The 12727-nt window shown below is 44.7% G+C and overlaps 1 protein-coding gene across 15 annotated transcripts in view; it reads right to left on the bottom strand.

The window, feature by feature from the left end:
- Positions 1-12727, bottom strand: part of LOC134564852 (ubiquitin-associated protein 2-like) — a 240390-nt gene that overhangs the window by 157534 nt on the left and 70129 nt on the right. The window lies entirely within an intron of this gene.

The raw sequence follows: 12727 nt of genomic DNA, 5'->3' as shown, positions 1-12727 counted from the left end.
GTTTGGAGACCGGACAGGGGGGTCTGGGATCTGTACAGGGGGGTCAGTTATACCCACACAGATCCCAGGAGGACACTGACTCTGATTCCTGTCCATGGGAGTGAACACTCACATGCAGGAAGAATCACAAATCCTAAGAATTTAAAATAAGTAGTGGATGGTTTATTATAGAATATAAATATAGAAATTAGGATTCTTAGCATATGGGGCTGAAGAGGTAAGATGGAGGAATTGGGGAGTGGCCCCTGTCCTCCTAATTCTTGCTCTCGTCCCCCATCTTGTGCTGAGCTGGGTTTTAGAGATTGGCTTAGAGTAGAACTGACATGTTAGCATAGGTAGTAGGTATTGGTAAAATTTTGTAAATAAAAAATGCATCTCGGACAGTGGTTGGGTCAGGGGTACCGTACATAAGGTGCGGGGCTCTCTGATCCGCCCAGTCCGCCACGTGTCCTGCTCTGCTGGGGATGCCTCACAGAGCTGAGAAAGAACTAAGATAAGGTACCCTGCCAGGGAGGCCTGGCAGAGCTGAAAAAGGACTGAGATAATGAAGAATAAACAACCTTGGAAATGTGCACTGGCGGACTCAGCTTGTCGTCTCTACCTCTGGTGTGAAACACTTAGGGCAAAGAGAAGACTGAAAACCTTATTACCTCTGGGAACAGCAACCCAGGGGAAACTCCCAGGGAACAGCAACCTTGGGGGAAAACCTTATTACCTTGTGGGCCAGCAACCCCAAGGAGAATCTCAGGGAAACAATAACCCTGAGAAGTGGCACCCCAGATGGGACACTCAGAAGAAGACAAAGCTCCATCCTTAGAAGATAAGAAAAGATTCAGCAGTTGCCGACTTTGTAACTTCAGCCGGACTGACGTGGACCCAGGGGCCCAGGGCTGCATCATCCCACAGCTGCCGGACAGCAAGGGACAACACTGGTTCCAGTTCCACAGCCAGGAAAGACTGCACCTAGGTGAGACCGGTCAAAAACCCAGAACACGGGGGGAATGCATCCCAGAAGTAGCTACGTATCTTATTAACTTCGCAAAGTATCACTGCTGCATAACTTGCGGCTTTAATTAACAAAGAGCCAGCAGCTCTCTAATAATGGGTTTGCCTCGAGATTCCACAATGCAGATCGGAACTAAAGTTCCAGACAGAATTTTGGAAAGAGGTGAGCAAAGAACAAAAAAACACTATATCAAAAAGCAATAAGGAGAGATAAAGAAGCTCTCAAATTATTGGCATCGGCAAGAGCACTGCGGCAAATGATATTACAGAATTCCAGGGAAGAATTAAAACTCCCATGGCAGCAGAGAGGCAAAGAGGAATTAGATTCCCAGCCCTCTGAGCAAGTGAGCCCACATGCCGACCACAACCCCAGAAAAGGGAGGGGACGCTCAAAAGCAGTCTCTAACAGTTCCTCAGACATCCCCCACTCTGCATCCTACCCCGCACCCCGGCAAGGACACTGAACCGGGTGGCGCGCGGCCAGGCGGCGTAGCTCCCCCCATCCCCCACTGCAAAACAGCAAGGGAAAGAGGATAAAGGGCAGAAGGAACGCCAGCCGTGCCGCCAGGGCGGGGGGAGAACACACTGCGCAGGGGAGGGCGGCCCGCAGACGCCCTGCACTGGGAAGAAAACAGCGGGGAAGCCGGGATTGGTTCCGCCACGCGAAGGTTCGCACAGCCCACTGCAGTCACCGTGCGCCCGGTAGCAGAGGCTGCTGCCTCCCCAGCAGGGAGGCGGAGACGGGGCAGTGCCGCAGCACAGCGCGAGCAAAAAGAGGCTTTCTCCCCCCCCCCCCCATCCCTCCCCCCCGCCACGATACGTGTTCCCCGGGAAGGAGGCGCGGGGAGTCCAACACAGACCCCGCCTCCATGTCCCCAAAGCTCCCTCCCTCCAAACATCGAACACGGAGGGACAAAGCACTGCGCCCCCCCCCTCCCCCCCACAGCGGGACAGGGAGAGAGGAAGGGGAAAAGAGTACAGGGATCACAGGCAGCGGTCACCGAGCGCGGGAACATGGAAGCGCGGGAACGCGGAAGCGTGGGCAGGGCACACGCTGATGTCGCGGACGGTGAAAACCGAGGCAGGGACCGGGGGCACCGCTCCAGCACAAGCTGCGGAGATGCAGGAAGCGCGGGCGCTGGCGGCATTTCTAAGGAGCGCCAGCGCAGATCAGGGTGGGGCGGACCCTGGGAGAGAGCGGGGAGAGTGCATCTTTTCGGGCTTTGCCACGCCAGGGTAAGCAGAGGAGGGGCATGGCCACGCCGGAGGCGTTTCGTTCCACGCCCCCATGCCGGTGCAGACAGGGGCAAGGCGGGGCCAGGGTGGGATTTCCCTCTGGGCACCGTCCCCCTCCCCACCCCCTCGCAGCAAACGCAAGCAGCGTTCTGCCCATTCCCTCTCATAGCAGCAGTGCTCAAGCAGCGGGAGCTCCCGCAGCAACCTTGGTGCACAACCGAAATTAAAAGTAATTATGCAGCAATGCCAAGGCATTAAAATAATTAAAGCTAAACAGCAAATATGCTCGCAGCACCCAGCCGGAGCTACGCGAGTGACAAAATTGCGAAAGTGCAGCTTTTTAAAGCATGCATCACAAGGATTGTAATCCCCCATCCTCAGAAAGGAGAGGGGGAAGATGATGTTGCATGATAGCAACACATGGCATTTAAGATTTATAAGAAACACGCAGCAACACCCAAAAGCTGCAGTGATCAGGGCAAAGAATTTTTCACAAACATGCCCATTGTATCACAACATTGGCACGGAGTTGGCTGTGCCAGGGACCCCTCAGTGTTTTTTATCAAGCCCAAATCCCTCAGCTCAGTCAGAACGGCCTGGCCAGCCGGACAAGCTGAAACTGAACCCAGCCGGTTCAGCTTCACCGCCACACATGGCGGAACAGCAGCATTGCAACGGATTTCTAAGCAGATTGCACAGCTTCAACAACAAAAATAGTAACAAAGGAAGCTTTCATTAACTCCTGAAGACAACAAAGTTACAAATATGCTAGCTCAGAAGCAGCAGCAAATATTCACCATTGGTGACAGCAAGTCAGTTCGAACTCCACATGATTTTTGGACTGCAGCCCAAACTTCTTTTGCCACTCAATCACAATCATCTTTATTTTCAAAAGATTTTTTTTATAAAAAAGCAATTATTTCTTCAGTTGAAAGACTGTGCTCTGGAATTTTATCCGAATTTAGCAATGCATTTCCCTCAATCACCCCTTCCAGCATAAGGTAGTCACACCCTTTCTGAATCCTCTGCAAATAATTCCTACACATTTATACCAAGGCTACCTGCTGGGTCAGCGGCAATTTCAGCCGTGATTTCCTTTCACCGTGCCACATAGATATTATGTGCAGCACAGAGAAAGTAATTCCCCAGTCCTCATACAGGAGGGGGAAAATGATTTACAATATCCACTCCTCAACCAGGAGAGGGAGAAAAGTCAGAAATGTCAGCAAGCTCCAAAATGGAAGAAAGAGCATCATGGTAACAGCAACTGAATCACATTCCTGCAAATTCACAGGATGAAAGAATTATAACAGACTGCAAAGAAATCAAAAAGAAAACATTGAAAGAGAAGAACTGTGATATAGTGAAACATGGAAAGTATTGTGTTACCAACTACTTATGATCTACAGGATGCAAAAACGAGATAGGAACAATTGGATCACGATGTGCTCAGAGACTGAAAGAAAGTGATGCGAGAAAATGGTTTGAAATCTCTGTACTTCAAACAGTTTTTGAAGAAATGCTAAATGGAGGAAAGCCCTCAATGAACTGAGGAACAGATACCAAGAAGGAGTGAATGCAACCCTCACCATGTTGCAGGTGGCAGGGGACATACCACATGACAGAGCCAAAATTCAAGCCAGGGATTTGCCACAACAGGTGCCGGCAGACATCAGAAATACACCACAAAAAACAATTTTGCCAATTCCATCGATTGAAACACCTGAAAACATTTGTACATATATAATATATATACATATATAATAATCCAGCAAGGACCTTCAGAGTCTTTCATGTCATTCCCTGGTTGTCTCACCAAGACAATGAACAGGCAAGTGAACAATGAAATAGCAAAGCTACACCTGCTTCAATTCCTTGCATTTGGGAATGCCAACGCAGAATGGAGATGCATCATCAATGCAATGCCTGGTTGATCGTCTCAGGCAGAGATGGTGAAGGCAGAGATGGTGAAGGCAGAGATGGTAGAGGCATGCAGCGAAGTGGACACACCTCAGCATGGCACATCAGTGCAGGCAGGCATCTGAAGAAACCAGCTTGAAAGAATCCTCCAAGCCGGGGATGAAGGAATTCTCACAGCACTTCAACAAGTGATTCAACAGAACAGTATGTGAACATTGTAAGAAAAGACCAGAAGAAGAAAATACAATCATTTGTCCCTTTGTTGTGGAGCAATCCATCATTGTGTGAGAAACACAATGTGAGAAAGGGACATCCTATCATAAAGAAGATAAAATAGAAAATGAAATGGAGATGAGCTTTTAGCCAGAGTTAATCATTGTGTGTTAGAGTTATGTTTCCACATTTTACTGTTGTTGAAATTTTTGTGTGGTTTGGTTCAAGTTTGAGTTACATATTGTTAAATATATAATTCTAAAGTTTATTTCAAGTTTGGGCCCTGATGAGTTTAAGTTAAGTTTATATTTAAGTTTCATGAAGTTTAATTAGTAATTAATTTATATTTTATTGATTTATTATATATGGATTTTATAAGGTTACTGCAAGTTGTAGATTTTTTATCAAGATTTATGTTGAATTCAAGTGTTGGTTGATTTAAAAAGTGATTTATAATTTATAGAAGGTATGTTTGTTTAATTTGCAAAGTTTCGTTATTTTTCTTCAACAAAGAAGCAGTTTCAATTGAAATGATGATGATGGAACATTGATAAATAAGATTTGAGGAGAAGATACAATTTGTTAGATCCCTGATTTTATTGTTGGTTGTGAATTGTTTCAGTCTTTTGTGTTTCATTTTAAATTAACAAGTGTATGAGAGATTTGAAATGCAATTTAACATGTTAAGTATTGATACATTGATTATATAGTATGAAAATATATATAAAAAAATTGATAGTACTTGTAAGTTGATATTACAATTAAGTTTTTATGCTTTGTCATTTATTTATAGGGTTTTTCAAAAGGCATTTGTAATTTTGAATCTTTTCTATTTGTTTTTTAACCATTTAAGTATTTCGTAAATGCTGTTGTTATAAAATGTAGTTGTATTATTAAGTGCAAGTCAGAATTTTTTCTTAAGTTTCATTTTAAGTATATAGTTTGTCTCTTTTGTAATCAATCTTGTATGTTTTATGCAATGTTTTAGCATGTCCTTTTGAAGTTTCATTTGAATTTTTAACTGTGTTATGCATTTCGCTTGAAATGAGATTTTGGGCTCTTTTTTTTTGGTACCTCTTGTGTGAGTAGAGACACTGCATTTCAGTTTGTTAAATCTTTAAGTGTTTTTCAGAAGGTCTTGGAGAGAGATACCTGAAGCATCATTGATGATTTTTCCATCAGCTGTTGATCCTGTGATTGTTCCAATTGGTACTCAACTGTTTTCAAGAAAAGTTCCAGAAAAGATGAGTTCCTGAGTGATCTGACCAGTTTTTCATCTTAAATTTTAAATGTCTCTTTTATGTAAAAACGTTATGACAGTGTTGTATTTGGGGCATTTTATGCTCATTGTTGTTAGAGGATTTATTTAAAGAATATACTAAAGAGCATCACTCCAACTTGAAGTTTGAGACCTGGCCAAACTCCAATTTTAACTTGGACGGATGCTGTTTGCCAACAAAGCCCAGAGATTTCTGCTCCAAAAAATAATATGCAAGTTATTTTGACTTGGCTATTTGATCTTATTAATATAACAGCTGAATCAACTTTGACGTGAGACCTGATGTGTTTGCCCGGGAAAAGATATCAGGATCTGCACTGAAGGAAAGTGTTTCAGCAGTTTGCAGTCTCTGAGGTGATGGCAAAAATGTTTTGATAATCACGTTTCATTTTCATTGGTATGCCGAATTTTTCCTTTGTGCTGAGCATTTCTTTATAGAAGTCTTTTGTCATGCTTTATAGTATTCATGTCATGTTCTATATCTCCAAAAAATTGAAATAACCTTCATGATGCAAAAGGAGAGGGGAGGAATGCTAAATGTAAATTTAAGCAGAATGTTGAGGAAAAAATAGTACGTTTTAAACTTTTGACAAGTTCTTATGTAGAGTCTACTTCACCAAGCAGCAAGTGGAACGGGAAGAGAAATGTGAAGAGAATCCTTTAGTCTTGAGCAGAAACCCAGAGACAGGATGGATTGGAAAATCATTTAAATTGAAGGTTTGGGGCAGGGATTGTGCTTGTGTTTTCACAGGAGCAGAAAGTGAGCATCAGCAAGGCATGAGAACCTCTGCCAAAGTCAACGGCATCAGGCGTTGGTCCAGAAATGGAAAAGCAGGCACGCAGACATGGCTGTCGAGAGTGCGGACATTTCTTCGTTCGGAATGCAAAAGATTTTGGGACTTGGGATTTCTCTTGGGACTTGAGTGGTGTTGCATTTCAGAGATTCCCACAGAGAGTGAGGCCTTTGAACAAGCAGTTCAATCAAGTGTTATACTTGTGCCTTGTGTTCTCACTGCTTGCCTTAGGCAGTGGGGTGGTTTTGCCCATGATTCAGTCAAGGGAGAATGGTTGGGAAACTCTGGCCAATGTATCAGAGCTGAGCATCTTTCATTTGATATACTCAAGATCAGGGAAATGCTTTTCATCATGTTTTATGAGTTTGTTAGCAGGCAGGTGATCGAACAAGTAGTCGATCCCAGAGAACATCCCTCCAGCAATTTCACAGTTCATTTTCAACCTAGTGGACAAATGGGATGTTCAAATGAAATTCTTTTCTGTGGTTCTTTGTGAACCTCGGGAATGAAAACTTTTGGTTCAGCAAAAGAGAATTTTTGCAAAAAATTTGGTCTTTCCTGGAGTGACACAAAAAAGATAACATCATAGACGTCACTCCAAATCATATGATTTGTAAAAGTGCATCATCTTGGTGTAACTACACTGAGATGTCAGATAAACTAGCAAGCCAGGTTTCAATGTTATTCCCGAAAGGAATCTTTTTCATTTGTGAAGACAGGATTCAGTCTGTGATCCCTGGAGATGTCAAGGATGGTCCATGCAGCAACAAGAGATGTTCTTTGTTAACACCCAGCATGGCATTGATAAAAGAGCAAGAGAGGAAAGATCTGTTGAACAATATGATCCAAGTTGTGATGGCAATGCAGACAGTATCAGGGATGATTTTAATACTATTGGATCAAAGGGGCTGTTGTCAGAACAAGTATGCCCATGCCACTTCTCTTACACTGAATGATTTAACTGATATTGACAGTGTGAGACGAAAACAGAACAGCAATTGATTATTCATTGCTGATGCTGAGACATGAGTAGATAAGTTTGAAGAGATATCATGAGAACATAAGACAACTGGAAAAAGGCTGTGAACCAACAATATGAGAACTGAGCTTTGAATGGATGGAATGTTCAATGTGTTTAACCTTTTATCATGGTAGAGGGAACTTTTGAGAGTATGTGTGTATTTCCTGCTGAAGCTTGTGATTCTTCTGATGTATGTGCCGTGTTTGCTTCAATGCATACGGCGGGCCAAGAACAGAGTTGTCAGAGAAGCATTTTTACTGCAAAGAGGAGGGGGAGATGTTGGAGTCTAGAACATCCCTCTGGCCACCCTGGAGGGTTTGGAGACCGGACAGGGGGGTCTGGGATCTGTACAGGGGGGTCAGTTATACCCACACAGATCCCAGGAGGACACTGACTCTGATTCCTGTCCATGGGAGTGAACACTCACATGCAGGAAGAATCACAAATCCTAAGAATTTAAAATAAGTAGTGGATGGTTTATTATAGAATATAAATATAGAAATTAGGATTCTTAGCATATGGGGCTGAAGAGACAAGATGGAGGAATTGGGGAGTGGCCCCTGTGCTCCTTGTTCTTGCTCTCGTCCCCCATCTTGTGCTGAGCTGGATTTTAGAGATTGGCTTAGAGTAGAACTGACATGTTAGTAAAGGTAGTAGGTATTGGTAAAATTTTGTAAATAAAAAATGCGTCTCGGACAGTGGTTGGGTCAGGGGTACCGTACATAAGGTGCGGGGCTCTCTGATCCGCCCAGTCCGCCACGTGTCCTGCTCTGCTGGGGATGCCTCACAGAGCTGAGAAAGAACTAAGATAAGGTACCCTGCCAGGGAAGTGCCTGGCAGAGCTGAAAAAGGACTGAGATAATGAAGAATAAACAACCTTGGAAATGTGCACTGGCGGACTCAGCTTGTCGTCTCTACCTCTGGTGTGAAACACTTAGGGCAAAGAGAAGACTGAAAACCTTATTACCTCTGGGAACAGCAACCCAGGGGAAACTCCCAGGGAACAGCAACCTTGGGGGAACCCTTATTACCTTGTGGGCCAGCAACCCCAAGGAGAATCTCAGGGAAACAATAACCCTGAGAGTATGTCTCAACTAGGCCCCAACTGTAGAGATCGAGTTGGCTTATGGCAACCTGCAGCTGTAATCTCAGCATCATTTTTTGCCCCAGGAGTTGCTTCAGCGCAAGCCCTAACGCAATTAAAAAATTTGGCCTGCTGGACAGGAAAACAAATTAATATAACATCTAATCTACTAAGTGAGCTTGCCAAAGATGTTAATGATATTCGTCATGCAGTGCTTCAAAACACAGCTGCAGTGGACTTCCTCCTTTTAGCACAAGGGCATGGATGTGAAGAATTTGAAGTCATGTGCTGCATGAATTTATCAGATCAGTCGCAATCAATTGACAAGCAGCTATCACAGTTAAAGGAGAACATGAAAAAACTCGTAGTTGTAGACACTGACAAATGGCTTGGATCATGGGGTTTTACTGGGTGGATCAAGGACTTGATCCGTTTTAGTATAGTGATACTCATTGTTATTAGAGTTATCTTAATTATCGTGCCTTGCTTGATACGGTGTATGCAAAAATTAGCCAGCCGTGCCTTAGCATCAGTTTGGGTAGCTCAAAAAGAAAAGAGGGAACTGTAACCGAATTTCTTAGAGATCGTGGGCACAATGTGCTGTGTAATGAGATTTGAGCTATCCCAAACTGGGCCTCAGATTTGGGCCTGCTAGGCCTCAGATTTGGGCCCTGTAGAAGTAGATAAGCTTTGTGGCGCAGTTAGAAATTAGGTTAAGGTGTGGGCATAGACTGTATAGGACAATGAGAGTGAAGATACGGTAGCTGCCTTAAACTGAGAGTTTACATACTTGTTCATGCTGAATGCCAATAAGAATGCACCTGCAACTGTAAATTATTCTGCACTGTATAAAACCAGCCATTTCGGGAATAAAGAGAACGTATGTTTTAACTACACTGGTTGTATCTGTGTTTGCTCCGTCTCCAACCCCAAATAGAGACCCTGATTTCAATAACATCCCCAAGTACCACATCCACACGCCTTTTGAACACTTCCACTTTCTTGTAGTGACAGGCCAAAAATTCAACACAGGATTCGAGGTGTGGCCTCACCAGTGCCCAGTACAGGGGAATGATCACTGCCCTGGTCCTGCTGGCCACACTATTCCTGATCCAGGCCAGGATGCCATTAGCCTTCAGGGCTCATGTTCAGCTGGCTGTTAACCAGCACCCCCAGGTCCTTCTTTGCTGGGCAGCTTTCCAGCCACTCTTCCCCAAGTCTACAGTGCTGCAGGGGGGGTTGGTGTGACCCAAATGCAGGACCCGGCCCTTTGCCCTGTTGAACTTCATACAGTTAGCCTCAGCCCATTGATCCAACTTGTCCTGATCCCTCTGTAAAACCTTCAGACCCTCCAGCAGATCAGCACCAACTTAGTGTCATCTGCAGACTTACTGAGGGTGCACTCGATCCTCTTAACGAATCATTGATAAAGATATTAAACAGGACTGGCCTAAACACTGAGCCCTGGGGAACAGCACTAGTAAATGGCCTCTAGCTGGATTTAACTCTGTTCCCCACCACTCTCTGAGCTCAGCCATCCAGTCAGTTTTCTACCCAGCTAAAAGTGCAACTGGCCAAGCCATGAACAGCCAGTGTCTCCAGGAGAATGTTGTGGGAGAGTGTCAAAGGCTTTACTAAACTCTAGGAAGACAACATCCACAGGCTTTGCCTCATCCACTAAGCAGGGGGCCCTGTCATATGAGACCAGGTTGGTGAAGCTAGACCTGCTTTCCAAACCTCATGCTGACAAGGCCTGCTCCTGCGGTTGTCCTGTAGGTGCCACATGATGGCACTCAACCTGTTCCATAACCTTCCCTGGCACTGAGATCAGGCTGACAGGCCTGAAGTTCCCCAGATCCTACTTCCAACCCTTCTTGTAGGTGGCAACCCAGGACTGGTGATAAATGAAAGTGGCTTGGTGAGCACTTCTGTCAGCTCCCCCAGTACCTTTGGGTGGAGCACATCCAGTCCCAAGGACTGGTGTGTGTATAAGTGGTGTAGCAGATCATTGACCATTTCCCCTTGGATTGTGGGGGCTTCATTCTGCTACCTGTCTCCATCTTCCAGCTCAGGGGGCTGGGCACCCAGAGAACAAACTGGTCTTGTTATAAAAGACTGAAGCAAAGAAGGCATTGAGTACCTCAGCCTTTTCCTCATCCTTTGTCACTATGCTTTCCCACACACTCAGTTAAGGATATTGTCCTTGTCCCTCCTTTTGCTGCTGATATATTTACAGAAACATTTTTTATTGTCTTGTATGGCAGTAGCCATTATTAAGGCTTTGGCCCTTCTAATTTTCTCCCTGTACAACATTATGATGGTGTAGTCCTCACAAGTTGCCTGCCTCTTCTTCCAAGGGTGATCAATTTTTTCTTCCCTCCAGCTTCTAGTCAAAGCTCTCTGTTAAGCCAGGCCCACTGTCTTCCCCAGCAGCTCGTCTTTCAGCACATGGGACAGCATGCTCCTGAATCTTTAAGAATTCCTTCTTGAAGAATGTCCAACCTTCCTGGACTCCTTTGTCCTTCAGGACTGCCTCCCAAGGGAGTTCATCAAGCAGTCTCCTAAAAAGGCTAGTGCCTATAGCATGGAGACTGAAATACTGAGTATCAGGGTTTTATCCCCTCAGTGAACATCATATTTTCACCACAGTGTCAATCCCATTTCTGCTATTTTCAGTGCATGTGATTTCTTAAAATTATATTGTTCTACAGTAAAAAAGTAACACAATGGCCCAGAAAATCCTCCCCTATAAAGCCGTCAGTAGGATAACTCCAGTCTCAGTAGGTAGCTTAAAATAGACAATGCATTGCAAAGATACTAGCTGACCCCTATTTTTTATCCAACACCTAGATTCCTACAGACACATGCTCTGCATAAAACATTTTTTCAAAAATGTTCTGTAGTGATTACCAGCCACCTATTTACTTGCAGCTGAAGCACCTAATTCTGTGCAACAGAAAAGACTTCCAGATGGAATGATAGATTTTTATTATTAGTTTGTCTTGGTTCTGTAGACAAATAAAAAGGGGGGGAGGGAGGGTGCCCACAAGGCACAGAAAAGGACTGAATAAATGGTAGATATGAACTCTCAGAAACTTACCCTCAACACACACACACACCCATCCACAGCAGAACAAAACAAATCTCAAATGCCCAGGGAAGAAAAATACACAGGCTGACTGTGTGGCCTGGAAAACAAAATGGCAACAGGTCCCTTTTGTCTCCAGGAAGGGGAAGAGGAGTTCACACAGCAGAGCAGAGCAGATGGGAAACCTGTTGATCCTCTGGCATTGGTGTTCCTCCTCACAGCAGGCAAAACTGGTGGATTTTTGTTGCACCAGCCCTCTTGTTAGAGGGTAGAAATGAGCCAAGACAGACTTCTTGTTTATCACAGCATTAAAAGGGTCCTGGTTTATTCCTCTTTACAGCTCAGCTATCCTGACTCCCACTATTCACTGACTCTGGCTGCAGCAAGCTCCTACTGTAGGTTTCCCTTGCAGCCTCTGACTGCTGCTTATTTCCTGCTGAACTCTGACTGCATGTATTAGTTTGTAGACTCTGAGTGCAGGCTTTTACCTAGCTAGACTATGACTGCAGATTCCAACAACAGGCTCTAACTGCAGACCCAGACTGACCTCACAGCAGTGATTCTGTCTCTAGGATCCTTCTTCATCATTCCCTCTTCCTCAAGGTTCCTCCACCTTCATGATTCTCCCTCACCAGCTAACCCATTCCCTTTTATCATACTTGTCTTTATTGGATACAGCTGTGACTCATCTGGGAGAGGCTGTATTGGGTAATTAACACAGCTGTTACTTATCAGGGACAAAGTCACATGTATTCCCTTCTACAGATTTTGATGTGTCTTTTTTGGCTGGCTCGGTCTTTCCCAGGATTCGGACTGACTGTGGCCACCCCACAAGCTCCCAGGGCCAGAGAGGGGGAAAAAAAAAAAAAAGCAAAAAGGATTTGCCGGTGAAAAGCCTCCAGGCCAGGGTAAGGTAGAAAACCCCCAGAAACCAGAGGCTTCTTGCCTAAATTGGCAAAAATTAATCCAGCAAAAGGCCACTAAGTAAAAATCCATGTAGCCATTGATCACTGGAGAGAGAGAGATTGAACAGAGCCCGTGCCTGGGGCTCCCAGGCTCCAGTCCCACCCCCTGGTTCATCTTAAAG

This window comes from Prinia subflava (assembly GCF_021018805.1).
Source record: "Prinia subflava isolate CZ2003 ecotype Zambia chromosome W unlocalized genomic scaffold, Cam_Psub_1.2 scaffold_22_NEW, whole genome shotgun sequence".
Lineage (NCBI taxonomy): Eukaryota > Metazoa > Chordata > Aves > Passeriformes > Cisticolidae > Prinia > Prinia subflava.
This window is presented reverse-complemented; position numbering and strand designations above follow the sequence as displayed.